Here is a 6,502-nt window from a genome sequence, read left to right on the forward strand (position 1 = left end):
GCTTCTTCGTCTGTAAAACATAATTACAAATCTCAACTTCCTCTTCTGTGTTTTGACATCCGAACGATCTTATGACTGTGGGCATGTTTTGTCCCCCGAGAAACGCTGGGCTGGTGGAAGGGGTGGTTGTCAGAGATCCAGAGGAGATGGGCAGGATGTCCCAGGGCCCCGTGGACCCTCTCGGGGCTGGTGCCCTGAACTGGTTTGTCATGAACCATTTCTCCCTCTGACCTATTGCTTCCGATCAATCCATTGCTCATGTAAGCACCCACCCTATTTAAATCACTGCGCTGGCCAAGTATTGTTCCAATCCTCTCGGCACCCATCTTTCACTTTTTCCTCTTGCTGTTTAATCAAATGAGGTCGTCAGACTAAGCCATTGCGCTGTTGGTAAACAGTGAGTTACCTCCACCCAAATATTGAGACATAGTAAAATGCTTCTTTTGCATTTTCCGCAGCCCGTCTCCCTACTCCAATAAATTCACCATCTGTGGCACGTTTGGGTTATAAATTGCAGGTATAGCTCACCAGCGTCAGTCACAGGATGAAGAAAAGGGAAGCAAAGTGCTTACTGGTTTTCACTGCTGGTTACCTTTAAAACACGTTGCATTTTATGCGCGTGGACGAGGGAGCCTACCTATTGACCGACACGGTGCCTTGCAAATGTATCTTTCACAGCAAATACATCGCAGGGGGCATAGGTATTTTCATTCATTTGTGCCAGAACCTCCAAAGAAAAATAAAATGCCAGTATGTTGCTCAAGCGCACACAATTCTTACAAAACAAAACTACTGTAAAATATCTGGATGCAGCAGACCCATCCCAGTAGTCTAAGGAAACAGTGCTCCCAGGTGTCTTTGTGGATACATGTCTCTACAAGCACGCTTGCTGTCTTTTGTCTGTGCACAGCTGCTTAGCACTGAACACTTTGAAGGTGCCGGGGCGGGGGGGGGGGGGTGCCCTCTGAAGATCAGGGTCAGAGAGGCCAGCCTGGGAGGATCCCGGGTTTCGGACCCAGGCCTACAATCCAGAGAAACAAAGAAAAAGAGGCAGAAAGGCTGAAGCGCCGAGGAGGGATCGGAGAGACGGGAGAACAGCAGGATCCACAGAGAGACAGGCCCAAAGGAAGATAGCACGGGACATTACCCGGAGCTCAAAGAGTTTTTGGCTTTACTGAAAATGAGACCTACTGTAGGGAAGCATCCTAGATGTCCTTGACTCTTTCGCATCACGTTAACCCAGTTTGTATGATCAGTTTGTTTGGGCATATTCTCTGCTCCCTGAAGGCAGGGGGTTGGGGACAGGATGGGAGAGGATGGGGGTCCCCAGATGTTTGGGCAAGTGGCCTTTGAGTAAATCCACCCTGCACTCCCGTCTGCTGGCAATCCGTTCATTTATTCATCCAACACCTGTAAGAGGCCGGGCATGCCGGGAGTCGGGCGAACAGAGAACAGAACCCAGTCCCCTCATGTTCTGCGATAAAGCCGCAGAACTAGAACTCCTGCCGGCCACATTAGTCTGTGTCTGGACTCAAATAAGGGAGTTGAGCTCTGATGGCTCTTGTATTCTCTTATTGAAGAGTTCTGCCTTTCTTACACTTTCCTATCAAATTCTTGGGAAATAATTCCAGCCGTGGCGCAGCTAGACCACGGGGGATATGCGGATGGTCTCCATCTGGCTTGGGACCCCTGGAGGACAGGGGGGCGTCAGAAGCCTGGCATGGAGGTGTGGTGGCCATTCTGTCAGACCAGTGCAGGAGTCAAGTGAGGAGACTGGACTGCTGACATGTGGTGGCCTGGCGTCTTCGGTCTCCTGGGTCTTCTTGTACCTCCGAGTGTTAGGAAGATGCTTTGTTCAACGGCGGGGAGCAGCCCAGAGGGTTGGGGCCTGGACGAGAGAATGCTGAAGGACATCCAAGAACCTCGGACCCCCTCAGCCTTCAGAGGGGCCATCCCTCGTGTGCACAGCACCAGGCTCTCCCACCTTGCATCTGGGTCGGCATGGCTATGCATGATGCCCAGCTCAATCTGTTGACTGCCTTGCTTCTTCTCTCCTCCCCATCAAACTCCGTCCTCCTCAGGCAATTCACGTGCCCTCTCCTCATGCACAGGCCTGCAAGATGGGGCCAGTCAGCCTGTCTTCTTGAAATCCTGCTGGAATAATGAAGGACACAAAGCGGCACCCATTTCTGTCCGTTATGGGAGAGCACCCAGCCTTCTGAGGCCCTTCCTTCTCCCTCCACAAGCTCACCTCACTTGCTCCCCTACTCCTTTCCGTCCTCAGCCTGAGAAGAGAAAGGCAAGAATCCTTCCTCCCTGTTGAACCGGTTTGTCTACTTTCTTCTCCCTTCCCCAGAGCCCAGGTCTCATTAAGCCCAGATTCCTCTGTGTGTGTTGAGGGGAGGGGGCACAGGGCAGGGTGGAGCTAAGGGGGCTGGCACTGATGCTAAAGGGCAGAGAGGGGGATGCATTTATTTGTTCATATAGGACTTCACTTTTAGCAGACTGAGCTTTCCATGGTGGCTATCTCATGTCCTGGTCCCCACCCAGCAGCTTTAACCCCGTCTTTATGAATCTAATTCCAATATGGCGGCAGGGGGAGGCGGTCTCCACACTACCAAGAAATTTTTGGACACTGGCTGGCTGGCTGTTTTACAATTCAACTCAATTCTGACCAGGCCTCCCCGGAGACAGAGTCAGATCCCACAGGTTAAGGGCTCAGTCTCCAAGACTCCCCGACTTCACATGCTAATCACTAGGCCAGGTTGTCCCCTGTGCCTCTGACCAATCAGCTTTAACTCAGAGGTTTCCACAATCCTCCCCGCCCCCCCCATGTTCACAACCCATTAGCTCTCTAAACCCCATCCTTTTTTGGTTTTGTTTTTAACGGAGGCTTCATTGCATGGTCACAGTTTATTAATTCACTGGCCAAGGGTGACTGGACTCATCCTCCAGCCCCCACTCCTCACGGGCGGGTGGGGGGCGGGTAAGGTGGGGTCTTCAGGTAAACAACTCCCATCCTTAGGTGACCTAGGGATATTCCAAAAGTTGCCTCATTAACACAACAAGAGAAACTTTTATGATTCTCACCATTTAGGAAATTCCAAAGGTCTTAGGAGCTCTGTGTGAGGGCCCAAGATACATTTCTTATTACCTGTCACAGTCCCACCTGCCCTTAGCTCCTTCTCTCCACGGTCTCCATAAAATCCAAATGACCCACACAAAGGCTGCTAATCTGTGAGCCCAGTCCCAGCTTCCCTCCTAACCAGCCCCCCTGGATGGCTCCTAACGGCCCGCACTCTGTTTCCCTGCAGAGCCTCACCTGACAGCTTAGTGTTTTCTTCCCCGCTTTGCCTTGGAAAGGTGAGTAGCTGAGACAACAGACTCACCAGGGAACTGTCACATCACAGAGGAGGTGGCTCTCTAGAAATGCAGGCTCAGGGACACAGGACTCCGGCATCATCGAGCTGTGGCCCTTCCCCCCACCCCCACCCCCCGCAGTGGAGGCAAGTCCCAGCTCCCTCCACGTGGCTACCTGGCCCCCGCTCCCATCTCCGTCGGAACAAGCCCAGAATTCCTGGGTGTGAGGAGGGCCTTATCAGACGAGGCGACTAGAAGCGTGATTGCCAGGCCAGGGTCCAAACTGCAGGGTCTATACCACAGCCACGGCGTCTGAAAGGACAAGGGGGGTTGGGGGGGAGCTCACTCACTGCAGCAGCTTCCTGCTCCCCCTCTTCCTGAATGCAATCCAAGCTCATTCGCAGAGCGGAGGCGTCTGCCGAGGCCAGGGTCTTATCAAAGGGCCTTTTGTCTCCCTGAGCTAAACATTGACTCATTGTTACCTTTCTGCCCGGACTTTTCCAGAGGTGGGAGGCGGCCCAGAGCCTAGGGTCTGCCCGTGGCCTTGAATGCAGTGGTGCCAGAGAAAGAGAGCAGCCCTGCTCTGGGAGGGGACAGACCCTGGGGCAGGCCTATGTGGTGGCTTTGCTCAGGGCCTCCCGCGCAGGGATGACGGGGGATTCAGCAGGACGACTGGACGCAGGGTAACCTTTCTTCAAGATGAGGCATTCTTCCACCTTTTCCTTCCCGCCTTCTAAACTCAAGCCTGTTAAAGAATTCTCCTCTGCTGGCTTCTCAGATGAAGCACTTTATCCTTTAAAGAAGGGGATCAACATCCTCTGATCTGTCAACACTGCCTGCTTGGCCCTCGCGTTGGAATGCTTTCTGAGGGCATCGTCTAGGTCTCCCCCATTAGACTGGAAACTCCCTTCTTTGCAACTCGAAGCCTGAATACAAGCAGTCATGTTCTGTACATGTTTGTTAAAAACTGATTCTACGGGGCGCCTGGGTGGCTCAGTCGGTTGAGCGTCCGACTTCGGCTCAGGTCATGATCTCACGGTCTGTGAGTTCGAGCCCCGCACTGGGGCTCCGGGCTGATGGCTCAGAGCCTGGAGCCTGCTTCCGATTCTGTGTCTCCCTCTCTCTCTGCCCCTCCCCTGCTCGTGCTCTGTCTCTCTCTGTCTCAAAAATAAATAAAAACATTAAGAAAAAAAATTTTTAAATACTGATTCTAGCCTCAGCTCTCCCGTGGACAGTGTTTGAAAGGTCTATGTGGAAAGTCTCTCTCTCTCTCTCTCTGTCTCCCTCCCTTCCTCTCAGGATTGGACATAAGCTGCAGGTTATTTCGTGTAGATCAACCACCCACTGCTGACTATAGTCACGGCATTGACTATAGTAAATGACACAAAATGAGTTGAGTTAGATTCCTCCCCAAGCCTCGAAGGCAATTACGTGTCTCAGGAAAGGGTTAATCGCTTCCTCTCCACCCAGAGACACACCCCCAAAAGTCATTAAGTGAGAAGTGATAACTTCAGAAGGAAGAATTTCCTCCCAGCCTGTGTTCAGCTGTGTGGGGGCCCGGGCTCCTTTAACACTGATGCCACCTGAGAAGGACCCCAGCCTGGGCCCACGTGGAGGCCCCGGGGCACCAACATGCCAGTCAGCTCCTTCCCCCACGCCCAGCATTTTCTACTAGATGCAAAGCTCTGACACAGCCTCAGTGTGTCACAGGGCATGCCTCCTTTCTGCCAGCCTGCCTTCCATCCCTCCCCGCTTCTGTCCGGGGGCCGAGAGGACCCTGGAAGGCAGTGTTCGCGTTCCGCTGACCCAGACCATTTCCAGAATGTGCCTTTTCTGCCCTCTTAAGCATATAGTCCCACTCCTCAGTGCTTGGAGGGTGTATGTTCCAGTTCCCTTCAGGTACCAAGAGCAGCTTCAAGAAGTCAGGATGCCGGAACGGTGCACTCGGGTTCTGGGAATGAGCAAGGGTGTGAGCACGAGTTCGTTTATTCGACTGGAAAACGGGGGCAGTGGCTTTTGCAGAACAAATGTTTTCTGCTTGGGTGTGTTTACGTAGTAGCTGTATGCTGGTGAGAGAGGGGGCCTCGGGCACAACACCAGGGGTGAGGACGGCCCCACGTGCTCCCCAACCTGGACTGACCCAATGCCACCTTCCTTTCTCTGCACACTCACGCTTTCCTCAAGGGTACGTGGGTCTGACCTCACCCGACTTCAGTATCAACACGGGTTCTTTTCTGTCATTGTTCCGAATGCAGTTTACTTCTCATCCTTACCTACGATGGCTGATGGCTATTTTAATTTTTTTTTTTTCAACGTTTATTTATTTTTGGGACAGAGAGAGACAGAGCATGAACGGGGGAGGGGCAGAGAGAGAGAGGGAGACACAGAATCGGAAACAGGCTCCAGGCTCCGAGCCATCAGCCCAGAGCCCGACGCGGGGCTCGAACTCCCGGACCGCGAGATCGGGACCTGGCTGAAGTCGGACGCTTAACCGACTGCGCCACCCAGGCGCCCCCTGATGGCTATTTTAGACCTTTTGTCTTAGCAAGGGCCTGCCCCTTCGCCTACTTCTCTTGCCATCAGCGGTTGACATTCAGAGGGAAAATATTACCCATGAAGAGGGAACTCCTTCCATTTCTCAACCCGTACCCATAAAGTTGGGTAGGTTTTTTTTTTTCAATCTTTATTTATTTTTGAGAGAGAGAGAGAGAGAGAGAGAGAGCGTGAGCAGGGGAGGAGCAGAGGGAGAGGGAAATACAGAATCTGAAGCAGGCTCCAGGCTCTGGGCTGTCGACACAAAGAGTCCAACGCAGGGCTCGAACCCACGGACTGTGAGATCACGACCTCAGACGAAGTCGGACGCTTGACTGGCTGAGCCACCCAGGCGTCCCACCCCCGCCCCCCACCCCCTTTTTTTTCTTTTTACATCTCTCCATGCTTTGCTTCTTCTCCCCTGACCTGGAAGAGAAGGTGCTGACCCTTTTTCCTAAGAATTCATTCCTGTTCACTAGATTCCATCCCTTCTTTCCTTCAAGAACCTTGCTTTATAATGATCACCTTTCCTATATGTTTTTTTTTCCTTCGTAGACTCCTCAGTGTATGATCATGCTCAAATGTTTTCCATCCCAAAGCAAAACCAAAA

General features: G+C 52.5%; 1 long non-coding RNA gene across 1 annotated transcript; it reads right to left on the bottom strand.

Annotated features, from left to right (window-relative positions):
* Positions 1-1,375: 1,375 nt before the first annotated feature.
* LOC121022436 (uncharacterized) lies at positions 1,376-3,521 on the bottom strand. The gene is made up of 2 exons (XR_005786942.1): positions 3,390-3,521; positions 1,376-3,030 (listed from the first exon to the last, which is right to left on the bottom strand). It is a non-coding gene; the product is annotated as an uncharacterized LOC121022436 (long non-coding RNA).
* Positions 3,522-6,502: the final 2,981 nt, after the last annotated feature.

This window comes from Herpailurus yagouaroundi, unplaced genomic scaffold (genome assembly GCF_014898765.1).
Source record: "Herpailurus yagouaroundi ecotype Mexico unplaced genomic scaffold, PumYag 403, whole genome shotgun sequence".
NCBI classification, from domain to species: domain Eukaryota; kingdom Metazoa; phylum Chordata; class Mammalia; order Carnivora; family Felidae; genus Herpailurus; species Herpailurus yagouaroundi.